The sequence below is a fragment of the Ambystoma mexicanum genome, chromosome 3p (genome assembly GCF_040938575.1).
Source record: "Ambystoma mexicanum isolate Mex_15411 chromosome 3p, UKY_AmexF1_1, whole genome shotgun sequence".
Lineage (NCBI taxonomy): Eukaryota > Metazoa > Chordata > Amphibia > Caudata > Ambystomatidae > Ambystoma > Ambystoma mexicanum.
In genome coordinates this window covers 321,790,553-321,816,586 of record NC_090925.1, presented here as the reverse complement: position 1 = coordinate 321,816,586, position 26,034 = coordinate 321,790,553, and the positions used below count along the sequence as shown (strand labels likewise).

The window sequence follows — 26,034 nt, the reverse complement described above, 5'->3', positions numbered from 1 at the left end:
ATTATCAATCTTTCGTTGTGAAGACAAATGCCGGGCTGAGGGAGTGTAACGCTCACCTGACTCCCACGGAGGCGCTGGTCTAGCCTGGGTTGCTGTGGCCTCTTCGAGCGTGATGCGCAGAACTCGGAACACCGACTGAACAGGACCCTCAAATCTTGCTTGTCTGGCCCGTAGGAATATCTTTCTGCAGATGAGAAAGGGGATTAACAGTCTGCAGAATAGTGTGCTTGCTCCCCCCTTGCCCCCTTCGTTCTTCTCTAACTTCCTCCGAAATCCCCGGTTGAAGCTCACCTTATGGTTTGAAAGGATGAACTCTCCATCCTGCTTCTGGTGCAGGGGCGCGTGTTTGTCCAGTTACTTCACTGGTTTTCAGAAGGGCGCTGGCAAAATCCACTTGACTTTTCCAAGCGGAACGCTGTAAGTATGAAGATTACAAAAGTTCAAGTGTTGAGCCTCCTTTTCTGTTGCCTTCCTAACCTGTGATCTGTCCTTTATTTCAGGCGCAGAATGAAGGCGATGCGTTGAGGGATTGAATTGCCGATGGTAAACTCAGGTGAGTTAGCGATGGGGGCGATCCCTCTTAATGTCTTTATATTCCTCCAGTAATGTCTTTTGTCCTTTCCCCATAGGGGCCGGGGTGCGGTACCTGCCAACGAAGCGGCGCCGACCCGAAATGAGGAATGGTCCACCAACAGAAGACCGGTAAGTGTTATGGCGGAAAATTAGGCTTTCCTCATATGTTCCTTCTGCTCACCTTTTGTCTCTTCTTCTCTCCCCTAGGCGCAGAGATGTGGCGACCGGTGCAGACAGTCGCGGTGGAGCCAGAAGAACTCCCGAGGACAGGTGAGTGAAGCGCGGCGCTGCAGGGAGCAACGCAGTGCTTTTAAATGAAAGTCTTTTCTCAGGAACGCTGGCGTGAAGGTTCCGGATGCAGGTAAGAAGTTTGATAAAATACTTGGTTTTCACCTTTCTCCTCTCTTCTTTCCTTACAGGTGTTCCAGGATCGAGGCTGGCGTGGCTGGAGACCAGATTCAGGAGCAGACACGGTGAGCGTTCAGCTGCTTGGATGCAGAACAACGCGAAGCGTGAGCTACTGTCTGGGCGTGGCTTAAATAGCCCCTAAAGTAGTTCCAGGTAAGTATCCTTCCCTGGCCACGCCCGAGTGGCAAAATAGTCCCAATGAAAAAATAGTCCCTTTCAGGTCTCAGGGAGGCCTGAATCTTGCAGCATGGTCTGCATCAGGTAAGTGCACAAAACACCTTCCTTTATGAGCCTGGCGCATATGGCGCCAGGACTGATGTCCAACATGAGCCTGGCGCCAACATGAGCCTGGCGCCAACGGCGCCAGGACAGAGTCCAAAGAGCCCCTATAAGGGGCCGCTGGGCTTTTACCCGGGGCCATGATGCCTGTTCCAGGGGGTGCTGGGCCTGGCCTGGTGCTCTTGGGTAGGCATCATGACAGGGAGGCTGAAAAGATTTTCTGGCCGATTCATGGAATTAATATGCACCGGAAATTCTGGCGCAGAGGTGCCAAAACGTGCGAATCGCAGTGCAAGTGCGAAAATCGCAGGGAAACCAGTGCACATCAATTCATGGAAGTCGGTGCGTGAGAAAAATATTGGATGGGTGCTGAAAAAGTGCACGGCGCACGCCGGCGCACAGGTCTTCCAATGGCGTGCGCCACGGCTACAGCGAAATCGCACATAGCGCGGCGCACATAACAAAAGTAGGTGGAACACGGGGCGTAACACTGGGAATGGGGAACAACGTGTGAAAATGTGGGCGTCACGGGGGAAGTACAGGAGGCAAGTGCGCGGAACGCCCACACGCTCGCCTACAACTAGTATTCATGGAATCAAATAGGGCAAACCAGCACATGGGCAAAGACGCGCACAGGGCCAAACAAGTCCGCCACAAGAAAGCAGGCGGTAGCGTCCGGCGCCTGAAAAAAAATGTGCACCAAAATGTGCGCCAACAAAAAGCACCTATATACAGCTATGATGACTGATCCATTTTTATTTATTTATTTATTTATTTATTTATATTGCGCCGGTAGCTCGCAAGCTTCGGGGCGCAGAAACAGGCACACGAGAAACAAGTGACGGGTAACTAACACAAAGCACAAGACAGATATATATAGGATGTCGAACTGGGCCAGAAAGATTTATATGTTTTACTTAAAGATGTAAGTTTTCAATTGTTTTCGAAAACGTTGATAGTTGGCTTCCATCCTTATCTGGCCCGGAAGATTGTTCCAAAGGCCTGCTGCTGTGACAGGGAAGGATTTGCCTGCTCCGTTTTTGAGTCTGAAAGGAGCTTTCGTAATCAGACCATGTTCGGATGATCTTAGCTCTCTGGAGGGCTTATATGGGATGATTTTATTTTTCATGTATGCTGGGGCTTTGCCATATATACATCTGTGTGTGAGTGTGAGCGACTTAAATTGGACTCTTTCCTCGATTTTCAACCAATGTGGTTCTTTCCTAGCTTCGCTAATATGCTGGTCCCTGGGAATTTGTTTGATGATTCTTACTGCATTATTTTGCAGGACTTGGTAGCTGTGGTAACAGTTTTTGTTAGAGCCTAGAATTAACGCGTTGCCATAATCGAGGCGAGATAGAATTGTGGCTCTTGCAATCGTGGCACTGTTTTCCTCCGATAGATAGGGTCTGATGGCTTTCAATAAGCAAAGATGATAGGAGCATGTTTTTTTCACATAGAGTGTTTGAGCCTCGGATCCTAGGGATGCTTCCAACATCATCCCCAGGGTTTTAACCTTGTTAAGGACTTGTATTTGAGTGTCTTTGATGGTAAAGGTGTTATATGCGGGGTGGAGCTTGGATCTGACCAAATTGGAACCAAAAACCATGAGCTCGGTTTTATTGCCATTTAGACACATCCAATTTTGATCCATCCAATTTTCCACTGCTTTATACACTGTGTCAAGTTTTTTGTTGTCCTTTTGATGGTCTCCACTTAGTTCTATTACCAGTTGAGTGTCATCTGCATAATTGGTAAAGAACGTGTTGATGTTATCAAGGACTATACATAGAAATCTAAGGTACATGTTGAACAGGAGTGGGGACATGCTAGCGCCTTGGGGAACTCCGCATGTAATTACTTTTTCAATTGAAAATAGATTTCCCCAATGTACTCTAGATGTTCTATCTTGTAAGAAGGACATGATCCAGCTTATTGCTTCGTCTGATCCATACTGTGGCCCTCTAGGACAAATGAGGTGCAAAGGGGTACATGACAAACACGGACACCCGCTGTGTGAAAAATAGTATGTGCGTGTATTTCGGGGTGCACGGGAAGTTCCACACGCGATTGGCCTGGGTACGTGTATTTTGGGGTGCGTGTGAAGTTCCATGCGCGATTTCAGCAGGGTACGTATACTCCGGGTGCGCGGGATGTTCCACACGCGATTGCCCTGGGTACGTGTATTTTGGGGTGCGCGGGAAGTTCCACATGCGATTGTCCTTGGTACGTGTATTTCGGGGTGCGTGTGAAGTTTCACACTCGATTTCAGGAGGGTACATGTATTCCAAGGTGCGCGGGAAGTTTCACACGCAAATTTGCAGGGTACGTGTATTTCGGGGTACGCGTGAAGTTCCACACGTGATTTCAGCAGGGTACGTGTACTCCGGGTGCGTGGGATGTTCCACACGCAATTGGCCTGGGTACGTGTATTTCAGGGTGCGCGGGAAGTTCCACACGCAATTGTCCTTGGTACGTGTATTTCGGGGTGCGTGTGAAGTTTCACACGCGATTTCAGCAGGGTACGTGTATTCCAAGGTGCGCGGGAAGTTTCACACGTGAATTTGCAGGGTACGTGTATTTCGGGGTGCACGTGAAGTTCCACACGTGATTTCAGCAGGATACGTGTACTCTGGGTGCACGGGAAGTTCCACACGCGAATCCAGCCCACGTGTATTTCGGGGGTGCCGGGGAGTACTACATGTGAATTGGCCGTGTGGGTCCTCCCAGGTGTTCCCTCTACACCCTCCACGGCCCCTGCAGGCAGCCCACACCACAGGGGACTACCCTGCACCCCTGCACATGTCCCGCAGGCAGCCCATCCACCATGGCCATGCCCCCAGCCAACCCACATATCACCTTGCACTACTGCCCACCAACGCATGTCTCCCAGCACCCCCACTCCCCAGAATCCAGGGGCACCTGCCAGCAGGCCCCCACTCATGTCCAACTCATGTCTCCCTGCACCCCTACCCCCCAGCAGTCAGGGGCACCCTCCACCAGGCCCCCGCTCATGTCTCCCAGCACCCCCACCCCCCAGCATCCAGGGGCACCTGCCAGCAGGCCCCCACTCATGTCCAACTCATGTCTCCCTGCACCCCCACTCCCCAGCAGTCAGGGGCACCCTCCACCAGGCCCCCACTCATGTCTCCCAGCACCCCCACCCCCCAGCAGTGCAGGGCACCTGCCAGCAGGCCCCCACTCATATCCAACTCATGTCCCCCTGCACCCCCACCCCCCAGCACTGTGGGGCACCTGCTAGCAGGCCTACAACGCGCTAAAAAAGACGGTCCAATCCGGAAACACGTACGCCAGCATGAAGCAGACGCACGTCGACTCGCAGGAAGCAGGCGTACATCGACCCGTGCAGCATAAAAGTGTGCGCAAACAACAAACAAGCTCAGACGCCAGGATGAATATACCGTTCCTAGCAGCAGTGGCTGTGGGATACCGCAGGAGGAGGAGGAGGATAGTCAGGGCCAGAATCTTTACAACCAGAACCAGCCTTTTTGGTATGCCTGTTGACCAGGTGTATGGGAGGTACAGGTTTCCACCTCACATAATACTCGACCTGGTCAGTGAGTGGGAGGATGACCTCACATCACCCTCCCTGTGCTCCCAAGCACTCAGCCCCCTGAAGAAGGTCCTTAATGTACTGCACTTCTTGGCTACCGGATCATTTTAGCGGACACATGCCATAGTGGGGGGGGTGTCACAGGCCACGCAGTCACGGTGCCTACACCAGGTGTTGGCCATCATCACTGCACGCCCATCAGTCCGCAGGCACATATACCTGCCCAGAACACCTGCAGAAAGGCAGGCTGTCAGCCAGGATTTCTACGGGGTGGCACAATTCCCCAGTGTGCTAGGTGCCATTGATTGCACCCATGTGGCTCTACGTCCCCCCAGGGCATCTGAGCACATCTATAGAAAACGCAAGCACTGGCATTCCATCAACGTCCAGGTAGTATGTGATGCCAAGGGAATCATCACCTCAGTATATGCCAACTATCCAGGGTCCACCCACGACAGCTTCATTTACAGGATGTCAACCCTAAACCGGGACATGGAAGCTGGGCGGCATGGCGATGCATGGCTGCTTGGTGAGTATAAATGCCAGAGCACACGCATGCATGTCAGATACAGAGTAATGTCACTACCCCACTAATGATACCCATCACCACCTCCGCAGGGGACAGTGCCTACCCTCTGAGCACCCACATGATGACGCCAATTCGGAACCCCATCACGCCTCATGAGGTAAGATACAACACAGCCCATATTGCAAACCGGGGCATCGTGGAGCGCACATTCGGAGTGCTGAAGTCACGCTTTCACTCTCTTGACCGTTTTGGCGGGCAGCTGTTATACGCTCCCCCAGTAGTGTGCAGGATCATAGTGGCAGCATGTGTCCTGCACAATGTTGCAACACGCCGGGGCCTGGCTGTGGACATGGTGGTGCCCCCACATCCCCAACCACATGCACGCCCGCTGCGCATGGGAGGGCAAAGGGCACGGGGTGAGGCAGCCCGTACGCAGCTGGTGGCTAATTACTTCACATAGAAATCACACCCCTGTGGATTGCACACAGCCCTGGCACATACCATCTGACAATCAATGATGACTCAATCTGACAATTATGATGAATGAAGGGACAGTCAACTGTCAGAACCATAGCAGCCTGAGATTGTTCACCTGGAAGTGTCACAATGTGTGCATCCCTACCTACACAAACACCACCAATGCAGTGTCATCAAAAGACACACTTCTATGCAGCAAAAATGAATACCCACTTGCAGAATACACCATGAGAACAGTGCCATGTCACCCAACCCCTCCCCGGCACCGCCACACAACACACCATGGCATGTCATGCTATGTGAGAGCAAACAAAGTAATCCCCACAACATGACACAAGTGTCACAAAGTACATTGTCCCTAATGGAAACTGGCCACACATGAAATGCTCACAGTAATGCAGGACCAACAACACACATTGCCAAATATTTAGCAATAATACAAATCACCTACACAATCTCAAGCCTACCATAAACATGACAGTATGGATTTAAAAAATTGGTAGTCTCACTACCTGATAATGCCAGCACTTCGACCACTTCCAACTGTACAGTGTTAGCGCCACGCAAAAGTGTAGGTGCACTGCTTAAAACATGGACTACATTTCCAAAGTAGACCGCCTTGTGAAGACATGAGGAATGGACCTGCAAATTAGGAGGATGAGATAGATGCAGAGGCACATATCAATACACCATGCAGTGTACAATACAACAACAATATGCACTAGGAATGTATACACAGTATTGACTACAGACTGCCCACACAGCAAATGAGAGTCCAACGTCACTGTGTAAGTCAATGTCACTTGGGCACACCCTTTGCAAGCCCATGGAAACGGGAAGCAGGAGGGGTGTGTGTCACACAAACCCAAGCATCTAACCCAAATTCAGGGCAAGCCTGCATGTGCCCAGCCACAATACAGCGTATGCCCACGGGAGCCACACAAGGTAACACACTGTAAAAAAAATCAAAGATCAAAAATGGCCTATTGTGAGAGAATCGCTGCTGTCGCTCTCCTCACCCTCTGCAGCTGCATCAGGAGGTGGTGGTACTATGGGAGGCAGCCCACGCAAAGCCCTAGTCTGGTCCTCCATGGCAGCAAGCATGCGGGTGTGGGAGGTCTGGTTCTGGAGGATAATCGTGCGTAGGTCCCCATGCAACAACTCACAATGGAAGTGGCCACCCTATCCATGGCCTGAGCCATCATCTCAGATGATGCTGCCTGTTGGTTTGCCATACCGTATATGGATTGCTCCCATGCGGTATTGCCAGGTGGCGTACGGCCACCGCGTCGGCGGGCACCACACCTGTCTAGGGCAAGGCGAACTGCGCCTTGCTGTGCCGGCACTGCCTGAGGCTGCAGGACTGCATTCCCCCTCTGATCTGCTGGCCCAGGAACAGGATCAGATGTTGCGGAGTGTGACCCTGCATCCGTAACCACCAAAGACAGACCTACCAACACTGACATCCCCATTGGGGGTTCTACCCCTGGTGCAGGTGGGTTGGACAGTACAGAATCCCTCCCAGAAACACTTACATGCGACGGCACATAGGTCTCATCATCCGAATCGACACCTGAATAGAGCTCGGGGGAGGTGCACCCAGAGACACCTCTCGAGAGAATGGTCTGCAGCAAGTGTGGGTTCTCACCCACCACCACACCACGTCCCTCACTGGTGCCCGGTCGGGCCTGAGACCCCTCCTGGGTCTGCACCATCTCCACAACCCCAGCAGTATCAAGTGCGTCATCCCCTGCAAAGACATGAAAGAAAAGAAATGGGAACAGGCATTAGCACCATGGCACACAATTAGGGCTGAGAAGCAACAGAACCAGTACTTCATTGACACATGCCCACATGACTATAACCCTCCCATGCATGCACCGTCACTGCGTATGAAGGGGAGGCAAATGGCACACATTGATGACATCAAGATGGAAGACCAACACATTTGCTGCATGCTGGCTAGCAGTGCCATCACACATTGGCCTGTGATTGGCATGTCCAATACACATACATGACACATGCCATCACACAGATGGCATGTACCATAGCCATGTCACACATGTGACAATAGGACTGAGAAATGCCTAGTGAAAGTGGTGGAATGCAAACAATCAGCCTGAATGAACACAGAATAATATGCAACAATGTTGTGGCAAGATGACACTTCAAGGGCAACTGGCGTGAGGTTGGGCTAAATGTCTACTGTTGCTAGAAGGGATACTGCAATACCCAAATCCTGGTGCGCAGAATGTATTGGATGAAGCACATGGGTGACCCAAACCACTCAGGCACACACACCCTCACCTGGCACTCAATCAGAAGCCCTCACACACACACCATGCACATGGATGACACACACATGCATGTGCACTCACCGGACAATGCCTCGTAATCTGGCAGGTCTCCCACGCCTTGGATCTGTCCCTCCGTGTCGTAGGTCCCAGCAACATACTCATGTGGAGTGAGTTCAATGTCCTCTGCTGGAGACCCACCTCCAATCACTAGAGTAGCGGCATGACTTGAGGCCAGCTTTTTCTTTGCCCTGCACTTCAGGTCATTCCAGCGCTTGTAGCAATCATTAGCTGTGCGCCTCATGAATCCAGGGGCACTTATGATGTCCGCGATGGTCTGCCAGTGTGCCAGACGTTGTGCAGGTGTGGTCTTGCATCCTGCAGTAATCACCATTTCGCTGTCATGTGCGGACACATACTCCACAAGTGCATCAAGTTCGGCCTGATTGAAGCTGGGCTTCCTTGGCGGGCCGGACTGTGTAGCCGTGTCTGCGGCATCAGCCTGTACTGGACGAGCACTCTTCCTCTTCCGCTTGGAAGGTGGTGGGGATCCTGAGTGTCCTACGCCGCTCTGGACACTAGAGGCAGGAGCCCCGGTGGACTGTGGACTAGGAGTGTGGGAATGAACACTCACCATGGTACTTGGTGCAGGCATTAGCTGAAGCGTGATGTAGTCAGGGTGAACGTCAGCAGGATGGACTGGGACCAACACTGTCCTGGCTGGGAGACTCAGAGCTGGGGTGGATGGAGCCTCAGCTGCCCCTGCAGCCTCCCCACCCTGCCTACTCGGGGCAGCAGATGACATAGCTGCACCTGATCCACGTGGCCTGGTGACACCAACGTGCACCGCCACATGTGGCCTAGACCTGCTGACCTCGAAGTCAGCCATGGAGTCACCCTGTGCCAGATCTGGTGCCACAATGGGCTGGTCCAACAAGGGCTGAGCAGGGATGGTGTCAGCCACGTTACCCTCAACCAGGGGGGGGGCATGGGTGTCCCAGCCTGGTCACCCACACATGGGGGTCTAAGGGCACCCTGCAAGTCCCGGCCACGTCCCCTACCGTATCCACCACGCCCACCTCTTGAGGCTCGACCACCTTTGCCACCCTTACGGCATGCTCGCCTCCCAACCATGGCACTGATGTTGTTGTGCGTATGGGAGTTGCAGTAAACTATTGTCCTGGGCAATTGGGGGTGAAAGGGGTAGGGTACTAGATGGAATTCGTACCCTAGTGCTCTAGCAAGGCTGTATGTAACCCCTGGGGGAAGATGGCGGGTCACGCAATGCACAGGCACCCCAAAAAAGGGAGATAATGTGCACACAACCCCTCCTAGACTACGTGCGTGGAAAAATAAACCTGCACTACGCTGTGGCACCCAGAAACACAAAAATGAACGTATGCGCGTCACACGCAGCCTAGAATGACCTCTGAAGGGGTACGCGACACACGGGGCAAGCACAGATGTTAAATACGTGCGCGACTCACCGTCTGCCTGGAAAAATAGCGTGAAAAAGACGCGCGTTGGCAACACCCCCGCGAAAAGAAGAATTGTACGCTGTCTGAGGAGACAGGACAACAGAAGAAGTGAACGCTGTTTGAGGAAACAGGCCCAGGAAAAAGACAAAAAGAGAAAAAGCTGTCAGAGGTAACGGGGAGTACAAACTTGGAACACCGTGAAGTAAATCGCGTGTGAACCGACAGGAAGTACAGATTTCACCCACTCGCTCTCCACGAAAGCACGTACAAGGAAATGGCGTTCTACATGTACCTTTTAAACATGCCCACACGTCCAGCGTCACTTCCGTGTTTACGCGCTAAGGCCCTATCCTCCAATTACACGAGCTGACACTCTGACGTGCAGTCATTGGACGTGTAACATGCACCCGTGTACAGGGAAATGCCCGCACATGCATGTCACAGACGCGCATACGCGCTGAGGCCCTTTCCACCAATTACACGCTATGACACTCTGACGTGCTTATTTTTTCTACGCGCCATGGAAAACGCATGTGCGCGTAACGTCATAGACGCGCTTACGCGCTAAGGGCCTTTGGTCCAACGGAATCGCGTATGCGTGCTGACGCGCTTACGCGCTAAGGGCCTTTCCTCGAATTACACACTGACGTGCAGAATTTTCACGTGCCAAATCACTCCGTATCAAGCTGGCCACACGTAAGCACACGGAAGACCACGCTCCTGCCCAAAAGGCCGAATTACTGCCCCCCAGAGCCCCGAGCAGCCTCCCACGAGCCATCTGCTGCTGCCTGCCTGCCTGCCCGCTGCCGCCGTGCCCTGCCATTTGGTGCCTGCACATCAGCCATCTGCAGGGGTCCAGTTGCTGTGTCCACCCCTGCTGGAACAGAAGACTCCCAACTGGGATACCAACGCTCCACAGCCCAGCCCCAGGACCCAGTTGCCCACCCACACCTGCCTCGGGGGTCGCCATGTCGGGGCAAACACCATCCGAGACCACTGGCGACCCCCAGCCAGAGGGGCAGAGGGCCACCAGCTTCAGTCAGAAGGAAGTTGGTGTCCTGGTGGAGCTTGTCCTGGGGCATTATTATGCCCTCTTCGGATCATCACGCGCCGACAAGGAAGGACGGGACAGGATCTGGGGTGACTTTGTGGTTGCCATAAACGCGGAGGGGGTGGCAACCCGCAACATCAAGCAAGTCAAGAAGCGCTGGGAGGACTTGAGGTCCAGGACCTCATAAAGGCCCGGCGCCTCGTGGAGGGGGGCCGGGGCAGCATGAGTACCATCCAGCTGAGGGTCCTGGAACGCGTACGCCCAGCGCTCCATGCTCAGATCCTTGAGAGGCAGACCCGTCTGGAGTCGAGCGGTAAGTGGCCAAGCATTGCTGTGTGAAACAGGGCATGTTGCAGTGTGCTGGTTGTCTGATACCTGCCTGTATGTGTGACATAGGCCATGTACGTGTGTGTGTATGCAGGGACATCATGGTCATGCATGTGAGACCAGTAATGTGTGAATCACATGGTTGGTGTATGTGTTTAAATGCAACATGGGGATCCCTATACGGAATGGACACATGAGAGCATGCCAGTCTCTGTTCCTGGACATGGGTGGGGGTGAGGGATGGGTGCTGATGCCATACATGTATGGTGTCCATGTCTGTGTGTCTGACCTGCGTGTCTGTGACTTGTGAATGCCATGGATGCATGACACATGTCTGTGACAATGTTCAGAATCACTGATGCAGCCTAGTTATCCTTGCATCCACTGTATCTGGGGTGTACGAGTCCAGATGGATGAAAGTACGGTGAAGTGTGTGCATGTGATAGGCATGACCCATGATGCATGTGAGTTCAAAAACAACATTGTATGTTTCAAGAGTTCCTTGGACATGTTTGCTAACGTCCATAGCATGTGCCATGCCTGCTACTGCATGTGTTTTGCCTGCACTGACCCATGTGTCGTGGAGGGACATGATGGAAGTGATCTTTGACAGTGCCACTCATCTGCTATTGTTTCCTGTCTAGGGGACCATTGTACAGTACCCTGATGCTTGTGTTCTATGTCTCCCTCTACACAGCGCAAAGTGAAGAAGGGGGCGGAGACGGCGCTGTGGAGCAAAGTGGCGGGGATGTCCCCACGGCTGCAGTGGAAGGGGTGGGTGAGCCCCCACAGGTGCTTGCAACGGCGGAAGACAGGGTGGAGCCATCCAGGTTGGTGGTTTCCACAGAGGAGGAGGAGGCCGCTACTGAGCCGCACATGGGGCCTGGTGGGGGCATCCCTGCTGGTGCAAGTGATGCAGTCCAGGGGCAGGAGGCAGCACAGGTCGCCGTGGAGGTGCCTGTGCATGTCACTGTCCCTGACACTGTGACTGCACCACCATGCACCAGCAGGGATGCCCCATCCCAGGCCCGTCCGCAGGTAGGGGGGATGTCCATGTCATCTGACTCCCCTCCACCTGCGGACGAGGGGACCCCTGGCCGTATGGAGAAGGTCCTGATTGGTGTCGCGTTGCGCACGGGTGTCATTCGTGATGAAGTGCGTGCTTCCCGGGGGAGCACGCGCGTCATCACGAAGAGCACTGTGCCAACGTGGCATAGTTGGGAGCGGCCGTGGTCGGGGGTTTCGTACATGTGTCGGGCACTCTGGCGACCCTCTCCTCCTCTGTGGAGGCTATGCGCCAGTCGTTCTACATGCTGTCTTCCGGCCCAGATGCCACCATGGCCCCCTGTGGACCTGCCCCGACCAACGCAGCCAACTCGGTGGGGATCCCATCCCTGCCACAGTCGCGAGTCGGAGGTCCAGCAGGGGTGGACACACCAGCAACTGGACCCCAGCAGATGGAGGATGTGACGGCATCATCGGGCAGGGCACGTGCACGACGGCGTCTGTAGATTCCATCAGCCTGGATGCCGTCGTGCTGGCACACACAGTTGCGTCGGAGGCAGCGGCAGGCATCATGGCTCGGGGCCATCAACATCAGGGGGGCAGGCATCGGCCGGAGGGCAGGAGAACTCTGGAATGGGAGTGTCTTCCGTGTGGGAGCGGTTGGGCCAGCAGATAGGTGCGGAGTGGCAGCGTTCAGAGGAGGAACGGCTCACAATGGTCAGGGCGGAGAACTCCATGCGGAGGGCGCTGAGGCGGGCTGAGTGCCTCGAGGGTATTCGCAGGTAGTTGGAGCTGGACACTGTATTATCCCTGCGAGACCTCGGGGCCAGGGAACATGCCCGCCTCCAAGCCATTGAACAGGAGTTTGATGATGCCCTGGCCCATGACAACATCCAGTGAGCCATCGGACTAGCCCGCTGCCCTTGTAAATAGTTATGTAGTTAGTGTTAGGTTTCCTTTGCTTTTTTATTTATTTTGGACCTTTTGGACAATGGACCACATTTTTGTATATAGTTTTTTTATTAGGTAGTATTATTCGATAGGTTTCATTTCTTCAGTTGGGATCATGGACCCTGGATTGTTTATCTGTATATAGTTGACTGTTGGATTTTAGTATTTTTTTTTTTGTATTTACCCATGGAGCAATGGTTTTCGGTTTTGTTTTTCCCTTGGATTTACTTTTTTGAACTGTGACTTTGGACACCTTTCCTTTGGATTATGATTTGTGGTTTTTCATTATTTTACGGACATGCTGCTTTTGCTTTTTAATTGCCATTGTCGTTTGTTTATTTTTAATTCCATTTATGTTGCTTTTAATACATGTTTTTCATCAAACTTCAATGTGTAGTATCATCTCATTGGTTTCATGCATATCATGATATGGGTTTTGACATTCACTTACACCCATTGTGTGTATGTGAGGGACATGTGTTCATTTACATACTTGCCATTGGGGTTGTATCATGTAATTGGCATTTATAAGTGGGTGGATGCAATACTTGGGTGGGTGTTTGGCATGTGAAGGCTGCCCATAAGGGCCAGGGATCTAGATTGTGATGACGTGTTGGCTGGGGGACATGAGTGGGGGCCTGCTGGCAGGTGCCCCGCAATGCTGGAGGGTTGGGGTGCAGGAGGACATGAGTGGGACTTGAGTGGGGGCCTGCTGGCAGGTGCCCCGCAATGCTGGGGGGTGGGGATGCAGGGGGACATGAGTGGGACATGAGTGGAGGCCTGCTGGCAGGTGCCCCGCAATGCTGTCGGGTGGAGGTGCAGGGGGACATGAGTGCGACATGACTGGGGGCCTGCTGGCAGGTGCCCTGCAATGCTGGGGGGTGGGGGTGCAGGGGGACATGAGTGGGACATGAGTGGGGGCCTGCTGGCAGGTGCCCCGCAATGCTGGGGCGTGGGGGTGCAAGGGGACATGAGTGGGACATGAGTGGGGGCCTGCTGGCAGGTGCCCCGCAATGCTGGGGGGTGGGGGTGCAGGGGGACATGAGTGGGGGCCTGTGGCAGGTGCCCCGCAATGCTGGGGGGTGGGGGTGCAGGGGGACATGAGTGGGACATGAGTAGGGGCCTGCTGGCAGGTGCCCCGCAATGCTGGGGGGTGGGGGTGCAGGAGGACATGAGTGGGACATGAGTGGGGGCCTGCTGGCAGGTGCCCCGCAATGCTGGGGGGTGGGAGTGCAGGGGGACATGAGTGGGGGCCTGCTGGCAGGTGCCCCGCAATGCTGGTGGGTGGGGATGCAAGGGGACATGAGTTGGTGATCAGTAGTGCAAGGAGACATGTGCTTTTGCTGGGGGGCATGCCCATGTTGGGTGGGCTGCCTGCGGGACATGACCAGGGATGCAGGGTAGTCCCCTGTGGTGTGGGCTGCCTGCAGGGGCCGTGGAGGGTGTACAGGGAACACCTGGGAGGACCCACACTGCCAAATCACGTGTAGGACTCCCCGGCACCCCCGAAATACACGTGCCCTGCTGAAATCGCGTGTGAAACTTCCCGCACACCCCTGAAATACACGTACCCAGGCCAATCGCGTGTGAAACTTCACGCGAACCCCAGTTATACAGGTACACCGCTCCCCCAGACCCGATCGCGTGTAAAACTTCCCGCGCACCCCAGTAATACACGTACCCTGCTGAAATCGCGTGTGAAACTTCCCGCGCACCCCAGTAATACACGTACCCTGCTGAAATCGCATGTGAAACTTCCCGCGCACCCCAGTAATACACGTACCCTGCTGAAATCGCGTGTGAAACTTCCCGCTCACCCCAGTAATACACGTACCCTGCTGAAATTGCGTGTGAAACTTCCTGCGCACCCCAGTGATACACGTACCCTGCTGAAATCGCGTGTGAAACTTCCCGCGCACCCCAGTAATACATGTACCCTGCTGAAATCGCGTGTGAAACTTCCTGCGCATCCCTGAAATACACGTACCCAGGCCAATCGCGTGTGAAAACACCCGCGCACCCCTGAAATACACATACCCAGGCCAGTGGCGTGTGAAAACACACGCGCACCCCTGGAATACACATACCCAGCCAATCGCGTGTAGAACTTCCCGCGCACCTCTGAAATACACGTACCCAGGCCAAACGCGTGTGAAAACACCCGCGCACCCCTGAAATACACGTACCCAGGCCAAAACACATGCGCACCCGTGAAATACACGCACCCAGGCCAATCGCGTGTAGAACTTCTCGCGCAGCCCTGGAATACACGTACACCGTTCCCCCAGGCCCGATCGCGTGTAAAAGTTCCCACGCACCCCTGAAATACACGTACCCAGGCCAATTGCGTGTGAAACCTCACGCAAACCCCAGTTATACACGTACCCGCTCGCACAGGCCCTTTCGCGTGTGGAACTTACCTCAAAACCTGTAACACACGTTCCCCGCTTGGCGTTTGTTGTTTGGCAGTCCGGTAAACTGGTTTTGGGTTGTCGCAGACCTTTGCGCTGGATTAGGGATTTTGATGCCTTTTCCTTGCGCGAGGGTGTTCTTGGGGGCGTAACTGGTGCTGCTGCAGGGTCGCTGCGCCACTCTGCGCCACGGCTGGTTTTGGAGGCTAAAATCCATGAATAGGCTGTGCGCTGAAATGGATTTTATCGCACGCGGCTGGCGCAGTCTATCGCACGGGAACACTGTGCGCCAGCCGCCTGCGCCACTCTTTTCCATGAATTACCTCTCAGACCAGATGTCTCTGACATCAATGACACCCTTAATGGCAGGCAATCTACCAGTGAAGCCAGGAACTAGTCCACAAAATGTCTTCAATTTGCAGTATTTTTCAAAGTTCGGCTTCACCTGATTGCAGCCTCTGTTTATAGAGCCCATCAATAAATACTGGCCACGCTCTGGCCACATCCTTCTGCTTGGGGAAGGCTGAGTAAATCCAGCATTGCGGGAAGTTCGCTTTGTAAATTCAGCCCCACTGTCCATTAGAAATTTCATTTTGGCTAACATTTTGGGTCTTTCCCATCTGTACATACTTCTTTGCGTCATTTTCAGCAAGACACATATTTTCATAATACACCAGGCCCTTTCGCTGTGTTAAGGTTTGGGCTGGCATGTATATTTTAGTGTGTCTTTTCTATGTTATAATGTTCCTTGTGTTAACTGCAGAAATACCTGTATTTATATTTGCTAGGCACATTTAGCAGTATTGAAGTTTTAAGGCAGGCTTTTCATTCACCAGTGGGCCTAACCATAAGAACATGTACTTTGCAGTAAAGCCTAAGATGGCCTTTCAGTTATATCTGTTGGGGCTGTGATTAGACCCCACAAGTTCCCCCCACCCCCTTCATGATTCTTTCATCAGAAAGAGCAGGGCAGAGTGTGGTTTTCCTCCGAATTCCTTTTCTTTTTTTTGTTGGAGCCCGTCCGGCTCATTTTCCTTGCTTAGGGAGTGGGCACTCCGGCCGCCACTTCTATCTTTTTGGCTCTGGGGTGTGGAATGGAACCCCCATACCTTTCCTTCACAAGGTCCTTGGGGTCCTCTGCAGACTCCCCTCATGCCCCAGGCTGGAAGTGAAGGAAGTTAGTCATCTAGAAATAGGAAGAAAAGAGAGGTTCAGTGCCTTTTTCATAACATATTTCCCTGGAAGATAGGATTTAGCCTTCTAGAAAAAAAACTTTACATATAAAGAGATATAACATTTTAGAAAATAGATCTCACATATTTTTTTTTCTTAAAAATTTACCAAGAATATTAATTAAACTACTTACCTGTTTTTATCCTTTCAGTTCACTCCTTGGATGGTTCCTTTATTTGACTTTCATTGGGCTCCTCAATCAGGCGTAAAGCTTGTCTGGGATGACAGCTTTTCAACTGATGGGGACACATTTTTCAACCATTTGTTCTCATTTTAGGATGCATATCTTGTAGGCAACAGGTGATATTTTATCTACAATTTCAAAGCCCCTATGCCAAGACGGAAGGAATTTCCTTTCCTTGGTTTGATTCCTCTGAAAATTGTACAAGTGAACCTTGTCACCAGTGGCAGCCGCTTATTCAGCGTGTGGGGGTGCCGCCCCTAGCCCTTGGCCCCCAGGTAGCACAGAGAAAAGAAAACAGTGTTCTCTTTTATCTCTCTTTAATTCCTTTTGTTAAGCTGTGCAGCGTTACGGCAACAAAATAAATAAATAAATAAGTGGCATCTCAGCTGGGTCTGATCAGTGTGATCACACAGACACACAGGGGCGCATCCCATTTTACACACTTTTTCCATATTATTACTGCGTGGAGCTCATAAGCTCTGTGCAGTTTACATAAGTCACTTTCATCCAGGGCACTTGGGAGGCTGGCTGGGCGCTCAAGCTGTGGCCTTTCAAGTATAATCTTTGTGCAAACATTGTAGACTTTGCAGATCTTCCATAGAAACAGAATTTATGGAATTGTCATTGGCTGTTTGCCAGCCAATGACAATCCCGTGGGGTGATGATGTGCGCCACCTTCTCACTTGACTTGCAGTCTGTAGAGCCCCCAGCCAGGGTGTGCCTGGTTCGAGTTGGCACGCAGCAGAGTAGAGCCAGAGCCTCACTCAGCCTTGTGCATGGTGCAGCTTTGCTGTAACTTGTGGACCAACCGATGAGTCTGAGTTCAACTTAATGGTAAATAGTAGTATGCTAGTTAAATGATCCTACTACCAGTAGGAGACAGTTTTGCAAACGCAGCTGCCGCTGCTTCCTTTCATAATGATACATTTATTGCACCTGTCAGAAACGTTTTCAGATAAGTTGACAACACATTATCACGAACACCATTCGGTGTTGCTGATGGCTCCTACAGCAGGCTGCTTCCATTTGTCTCTTTTACAGCCGCTGCACGATGCCGTCTATTGATTAATTAGGTTTGCTGACACAACCCCCATCCATGCTTGTGTACGCATCAATAAGCTGTGTCACTCTATTTGCAGAAACGCTGCAGTCGGCAGCTCCCGAATCCAAAACTTGCCACCACTCTGCACAGTCTCCTCATCTCATCTCTCACACGCCTCTCAACTTCTTGGAACACCCTCCCAAGCCCTCTAACCTCGCCAATAAGAATGCCACAGTAGTCAATAAATATGCAGTGCCCCCAGTCCGGCGTAGTTTACAAGGTCCAGAAATTCCATGCTGCATGCAACTCAGTAATGGCAAGGCTGGGCCAAGGCAAGCTCAGTCAAGAGGCGGCTGACACTGTGTCGGTGCCAAGAACATTGTTATTTTGAAAGCACACAGAAAGCACCAGTTAGCTCATCTGCCTTAGTAAAAATCTGTGCCTTCCATGAGGACAGTTAAACGCATCTGAGATTTGGAGAGGAGAGGAGAAGCGGTGTCAGAAGCGGCCTCGGTTGATTCTATGGCACGACAAGGAGGCTCATATTATGCCAACAATCTTTACTACTGACATAAAATAGCAGCAAGAAAAAATGTTTTGTTTAACATTAACTTTTTTAATTTATAACACGAAAAACACAAAGTTCAAAGAACACATTGGAAACTCCCAATCCAAGATGGGGCTAGCCCATAGTCCAACATCCAATCAGGATGAACCCACACCCATAAATGTCCTTTCCTCTAACGGCAACTCCTCTTTCTTTGCTGCTGACGCAACAAGATAAGTCCTTGATACTCTCTCGTCCTTTCTTTAATGTGGAAGAGTTTCGTTTTATACTGTTACAGTGTTACTTGTTCCCTATTGTGAAGTGCTTTGTACTTTTTACGCTCGCTCGTTCGAGCGTCCTTTGTATTTGGGAGCCGCTCGGTGTGAGGCTTTTGTCCGCCTCTGTCACGCCTCGAGTTGCCCCCCTTTGTACGGCCTGCCCGCCTCCCGCCCCTCCTTCCCGACATTACTATCCAGCCTTGCCTGCTCTGCGAGGGGGTGCCGCCAAGCGCTGCTCGTGCCTCCTTCCAGCAAGGCATTGTTCGCGCCTGCTCGGCGCGTGTGCAATTATTGATTTCTGTGCTTCCTCTCCGCTTGCTTCCGAGCGTTCTAGAACGAAGTGGAGTAGTCGCGCTTCTGGTCCAGAAGCTCTTCTTCAAGCGTTCGCCTGCTCAGCGTTGCTTCACTTCGTTATTGTCACTTTGTACCGCGTTGCACGCGCGTGTTTGTGGGTGCTTTGCCTTCATTTTTTAATTGCACCTGTTTTTACAGGTTTTCCAGCACCAGTTGGTAGTTGGCATATGTGTTTACACATTATAGCGTTCCACATAAATTAAGTGGAGGTTTTTCTGTCAGACCTGCTAGGTCCTTCCTTTTAGTCACAGTGCACTTCGGGGTGTGATTGGGTGTTTATTCATATATATTTTTCTTTCATTCTTCCCTTTTCATAATGCAGTCTACAAAGGGATCTGAAGGGGTGCCATATGTGGATGCGTGTAACCAGGTCAGGGTTGCTTCGAAGAAAACAGTCAAGCCCAGTGAAGAAGGGGTTATGGGGGGGTTTGGGGACCCTTCAGTAGCTCCTCCTCCTTCGGTCTCTAGAGCAATAAGGGATTCTATGGATTTGGCTCTGGGGAATTTAAATTCTACCTTTAAATTCTACCCTTGCCTCAGCCTTTCACAGGCTAATAAATAAAATTTCGGATTTCCATCCGGGCCCTGTGCAGGGAACCTCGATAGCCCCCAGGAAGTGCCCTTCAAAAACCAAGCATTTGCAAGGGCAATCCAGCCTGGTTTTAAGTTTTTCTTCCCCGGGTTCCCCGGTTAGGACCCTCAAACGTAAGTTTGTTGAGGGGGTGTCCCAGACTTCCGCCCCTATTAGAGTGGTTTCTTCCCCGTTGTCATCCCCTGAGTCCTCGGAGGATTCTGATTCCCCTCCTAAGAGGAGAAAAAGAAAAGTAGCCGCTCCAGATGTGTCACAACCTGTTAGGGAACAGTTGTTAGATGGCAGTGGTGTTCCGTTCTTTGACCCCTCTCTAATACAACATCCACGCTCGGCGGAGTGGTGTCCGTCAGAGGCAGTATCCTCTTTCCTTCATCATTGGGTTAGAAGGGCTCTCCCCAATGAGGATAGGAGTAAGCTGCGCTCAGAATGCCCCCGTCCCGTCCTCCCGGATAAGGTGGAGATAACCCCCAGTATTGATCAGTCCATGTTGGCCTTTCTTTCCCAAAGGGGTAAGGATACTAAAAAGGGGGTGGATGGGGCTCTTAAGACATGTCAGAATAAACTTCTGGATGTATTGGGGCCCTTGACCCAAATTTTCGAACTGGCAGAGGAAGCGGCTGTTCATGAGTCACAAATTGATATTGAAGCACTCAGAGGCTGGGTTCAGCATTCAATTTGCCTGCTCGGCAATGCTAACTCATGTATTTCTAAGGAGAGGCGCAAGGCACTACTAAGGCGCATTGATCCCAAACTTCAGGATATGGCGGAGGGGAAGGCTGGTCCCAAAGCCCAAGGGAACCTCTTTGGAGACAAGTTTATAAAGGATTTGTCAGCTTACGTCCATACTTTTACAGCCTTGGACAAGGCCCAGACGAATATTAGAAAGGTTTTTGCACCTCGAATTTTTGACAGGGCCTGAAGAGGAAGAGCCCGCTCCTCTGGCCGTTCCGCCTTCAGGGGCTCTGCCAGACCTCAGCAATACGCCTCTAGAGGGGCCCATCATTCCTCCTCTGCTAGAGGTGCGCAGACCTTCTATCCCCAAAGAGGAAATCAATGGAGAGGTCGGAATGGCAGAGGTTCCGGTAGAGCGAGATCCACTCCAGGTATTGAATCGTCTCATAAGAGTTTCTTCCCACAGAGGTTTGGGGGGCAGGTTGGTGCGATTTTTTCAGCATTGGAAAAATCTTACAGCAGATCCTTGGGTCTTACAGACAGTGCAGGGGTTTCAGATAGAGTTCTACTCCCCTCCGTGTCAGCTCTTACCCCCTCCACCTCTGGTGTTCAATCAAGAAAAGCAAAAACGGGTGGATGCGGAGATTCAGGATCTGATTTTCAAGGGTGCGGTGGACCCAGCCACATTCAGAGCTTCCCAGTTCATCAGTACGATTTTTCTGGTCCCAAAGCCCGATGAGGGTTACCGCCCGGTGATAAACCTCAAGGCTCTCAACGCCTTTGTGGTTTACCATCACTTCAAAATGGAGGGTATTCATCTTCTGAGAGATACTCTGCTTCCCGGGGATTGGATGGTAAAACTGGATCTCAAGGATGCATATCTGGTAGTCCCTGTGTTTCCCCCTCATCAGGAGTTCCTTCAGTTTCACTGGGGGGGTCGCCTTTGGCAATTCCCCTATCTCCAGTTCGGCCTATCATCAGCCCTGTGGTGTTTCACCAAACTAATGAAGCCAGTGATGGCTTTTCTCCGGTCGAAGGGGGTCAGGAGCATCATTTATCTGGACGATATTATCCTCTTAGCTCAGGATCTCCAAGTCCTTCAGGACCAGTTAGATCTCACAATCTCCTTGTTGCAAGATCTAGGGTTTGTTCTAAATGCAGGGAAGTCCATTGTTTGTCCTACTCAATGCACCCAATTTCTGGGCTTAGATATAGATTCCAAAGAGTGCATCCTTCTTCTCCCGGACTCCAGGCTTTTTGAAGATTTGGAAAGAAATCCGCCTCATTCTCAGGCTGGGGGTGGTTTCCCTTCGTCAGTTAGCAAGGGTAGTAGGTATGTTATCAGCATCTATTCAGGTGATTTTCCCAGCCCCTCAGCATTACAGAGAGCTTCAGCGCCTCAAGGGAAGACACCTGCGCAAGAGCTTGTCTTATGCTCAGAGGGTAAAACTGGATCCGGAAGCCAGATTGGAACTAATGTGGTGGCTCAATCATATGAACGCCTGGAATGGCAGGGCGATTTTTGGGCCTTCTCCGGATGTAGCTCTCGAGTCAGATGCCAGCAGATCCGGCTGGGGGGCCAGAGTAGGTCACATTTCCACGGGGGGTAAAATGGTCCAATCAGGAATCTCTACTTCATATAAATTGCCTAGAATTACTGGCGGGCTCCTTTGCCGTCAAGAGCCTACTAAAGGATCAGGGGAATTGCTGTGTCCTCCTTCGGATGGACAATGTGTCAGCGGTTCGATATATCAACTACCTGGGGGGGACCCGCTCGAAGGCTCTAGCGGATCTTGCAAGGGAGTTCTGGCACTATTGCCTAGACAGAAACATTCTACTTCAGGCAGAGTACCTTCCGGGGTCGAGCAATGCTGTAGCGGATTGGAATTCCCGTTACCTTCAGGACAGCAGCGACTGGATGCTGGACAGGAAGGTGTTTGCATTGATTCAATCTCTTTGGGGTCCCATTCACATGGACCTCTTTGCCTCCCGTCTCAACTGTCAGGTTTCCAGTTTTTACAGTTGAAGACCAGACCCTCGGGCCCTGGCCACCGATGCGTTTCTTCAAGACGGTCGGTCCATCTTTCCTATGCCTTCCCTCCTTTCGCCATGATAGCCAGGGCTCTGGTGCAAATACGCAGACAGCGAGCTTCCTTGGTAATGGTGACCCCGTTCTGGCCTTCTCAGGTTTGGTTTCCCACTCTCCTAGAGCTGGCAGTGGACTTCCCTCGCCTCTTGACATCTCATCCCCTCTTCCTGATGGACCCGGCGTGGCTCCCTCACAACCTGGTCCTGCAGGGACATCTTTCCCTTATGGTTTGGAAGATTTCAGCATGTCCTGGTGCTTCAGAGGTCTTTCGCAGGACTCTATTGGGGTCATCAAGTATTCCTGGGCAGCCTCCACCAAGGCAGGCTATTCATCAGCATGGGGCCGCTGGGTTAGCTGGTGTTTGGTTAGGCACCTCAATCCCATTTTTGCTCCTCCAGTAGACGTAGTAAACTTTCTGGTAGAATTGTTTAAGGAGGGTAAGGCCTATCGGACAATTAATGGGTTTAGGTCAGTGATTTCCGCTGGTCATGTTCTTGTTAAGGGAGAACCAGTGGGTAAACATTTCCTGGTCAGGAAGGCTCTTAAGTCTATTAGGGTTGATATTCCCCCTAAACCTAGGTATTCAGTTTTGTGGGATGTTAGTAAGGTTCTGGATTTGTTTATATCATGGCCTCATAATCAAGATTTATCCCTACAACAGCTTTTTTCAAAGTTAACAATGCTCTTGTGCCTAGTCTCTATTAAGAGGGTGTTGGATATTAGAGCACTGGATGTGGACAATAAGATTTTCTCGCCACAGGGAGTAACCTTTTTTATTAATAGGAGAACAAAAAATATGATTTCTTCTGTTTCATATCCAGCATTTCCTGAAAATGTTAAATTATGTGTAGTTCATTGTTTAAAATGTTTTGAAGAAAGAACTGTAGATTTGCGTTTCCCTGGTACCTCTCAGCTGCTTTTTTCATATCGTAAGCATTACAAGGCAGTGTCCTCTGCTTCCCTATCTAGGTGGGTTAGGTGGATAATGCAGGAATCTGGTATTGACATTTCCTTTTTCGGGGCTCATTCAGTTAGGGGCGCCATGGCTTCTAAGGCCGTTCTCCTTGGGGGAGGGATGGAGCAAATTCTCAAAGCGGCTGACTGGTCCAGGGAATCTACTTTTAAAACTTTTTATCATAAACGGATTGATCATGTAGTTTTCAATGTGATGCAAGGGCTTTAAACTTGCATAATATGAGCCTCCTTGTCGTGCCATAGAATACCTAATCCCCCGCACTATCGTGAGTGGGGGTTTAGATTCTATTAAAGACAAGGAGGCGAGTATTATCCCGCCCACCCACCCAGGTTTTTAACATTTATCTCCTTTTTTCAGCTTCGGGATGATTACCTTGGGTGCTTTCTTCGACTGAGGTTCTTTGGAGACCACGCCTGGATGTTCGCTGGACTGTTTCTTTGGTTCCTGGTGGTGTTATGTTTTGCTGTTCAAGCGTCATTGCAGCTTCAGAAGAGGAGTTGCCGTTAGAGGAAAGGACATTTATGGGTGTGGGTTCATCCTGATTGGATGTTGGATTATGGGCTAGCCCCATCTTGGATTGGGAGTTACCAATGTGTTCTTTGAACTTTGTGTTTTTCGTGTTATAAATGAAAAAAGTTAATGTTAAACAAAAAATGTTTTCTTGCTGCTATTTTATGTCAGTAGTAAAGATTGTTGGCATAATACTCGCCTCCTTGTCTTTAATAGAATCTAAATCCCCACTCACGATAGTGCGGGGGATTAGGTATTGTTGTGACTGCTGAGGAGGTGCGGCTTAACACGACTGATGTGCTGGGCAACGCTGGGTCACGCAAAGTGGCTCTTTCCTTGACAAGGAGCAGAGAGCCAGCAGAAGCAGTGCTATTTTGGGGAGCTTGGGGAGAGCCTGCGACCCTGGTTAACTCAGCTTGTGATTGGAGCAAGAGTGGAAGCTGGTGCTGGTGTGGCCAATTAAGCTGGATAAGAAGGTTCACATGAACTGATCTCTGCCTGGCGAATGAAGGCGTACCCGCCAAATCACCCGCACCATTGCCAGGGAGCCACTGTTGGTTCCCTGCCTAGTGTTTTTCTGCTTTGCTTATTTATTAGAAATCTCCCTCTTCCACTCAGATTTTTTGTTTGCACGGTGTTAGTGTCATTTGATGTGATGGGGGGACAGAGTATTTTTAATGGAGTTGCTGCAGAGTTAATACTGTAGTCTGCGCAGTCCGCGTAGCCTGTGCAGACAGAGTTTAAACGGCAACTGGTATGATATTTGCTTGATGGAAATTACGGCATTTGTTATTAATTTAACACATACTTATAAACTTCTTCTGCCTTATTAACTTTATCATCAAGACTTTTTCGAGAATTCTTGCTCCCTTGCCTGCCGCCGTTTAACTTGGCTTTCCACAAGAAAGGATTTTTCATTTTACGCTGGTTTACTTAAACGAACTCCGCTACAGCCCCCTAATAACTGCATACATTCTTAATGGGTGGTCAACCGATTCTTCCCACACAGAGTGACTGCGGGCCTTTGTACCTTTGAGCTCGATTGAACATGTTCATTTTGGTGAAACGCTCTTACCAGCATTGTGGCTGTTCAGCATGAGTGACCGGGCTTTGCCTTTGGATTTTTGTGCCTTGCGAGGTCGCCTCTCTCTTCTGTGCAACCCCAGATTCATACTACCAACGTCAATGACTGCTTAATACTTACACACGTTGGAACTTATCACTATACTGAGCGACTGTGGGCCTGGGTGCCTTTGAGCTCTGTTTTAATTTATGACATTTTCAGATACAATTGCAAGTAATGAATGGATTGTTATGTAATTGTTAATTATTATGGGCTAATTGCAAATATTAATATTTTAACAGTTTTAAATCTCATTTCCACCGTGTTCCTGCCTGATATTGAATAACTTATTATTGTTTGGTGGTAGTTATTTGAAGGTTTGTGACTTATATTTTAAAATGACCTTACATAAGAGCCAAAAACGTACGGGCTTAAGGAGTGATACACTGTGACAGGGTAAAAGGATGAGGAGTCCTTTAAGAACACATGATACGTTGAAAAATACCCTGAGAATTAAAAAGGTCAAACAGGATGTGAGGGGGATAAAGAATAACATTACTAATTTAGTTCGTCCCATTATGGGTTTCTTCAGCCCTAAAGCCCACCTAATAAGTACTATCACAGAACAAATTGAAATTAATTTACCGAACATTACTCCTAGTAAAGTAACCTCGAGTGATACCTTACACTCATTTACCATTGATAATGATGGATCACCCCTCAACTTATGTAATAACCTCAAAAAGAATTCATTGGGGCCACCTTACACTGACATGGAGTTTTATAAAGCCCACCAATTTATCTGCAACTCCAAATTTAACCGGCTTCATTTGTGACTCATGAGATACAGATTGTAAAACAGACAAAGAGTCCAATAATTCACATTTGAATATATCTGTAAGCAATGATATGGGTAAAACGCCCAATCTTCATTTTATGTAACATACTATGTCATGAACCACCGATTTCAGCCCTTCTGAACTTCGTGGTCCATGATGCACCGCGGCATGAGGTCAGTTATTCTTCCAAAATGGCTGACGGCCCAGAAATGCTGTGCTCTAGCCTTTGCGCGCAACACTCTGCTTCCTAGAAAACAGGCACGCCCCTGCGGCTCTGCGCGTCTCAACGCAACTGCTT

At 50.7% G+C, this 26,034-nt stretch overlaps 1 long non-coding RNA gene across 1 annotated transcript in view; it reads left to right on the top strand.

Annotated features, from left to right (window-relative positions):
* The window catches only part of LOC138580383 (uncharacterized), a 57,370-nt gene extending 33,344 nt beyond the window's left edge, over positions 1 to 24,026 (top strand). Inside the window, exon 2 of the long non-coding RNA XR_011304241.1 lies at positions 23,682 to 24,026. This is a non-coding gene — a long non-coding RNA (uncharacterized lncRNA). The remainder of the gene's footprint in view (positions 1 to 23,681) is intronic.
* Positions 24,027 to 26,034: the final 2,008 nt, after the last annotated feature.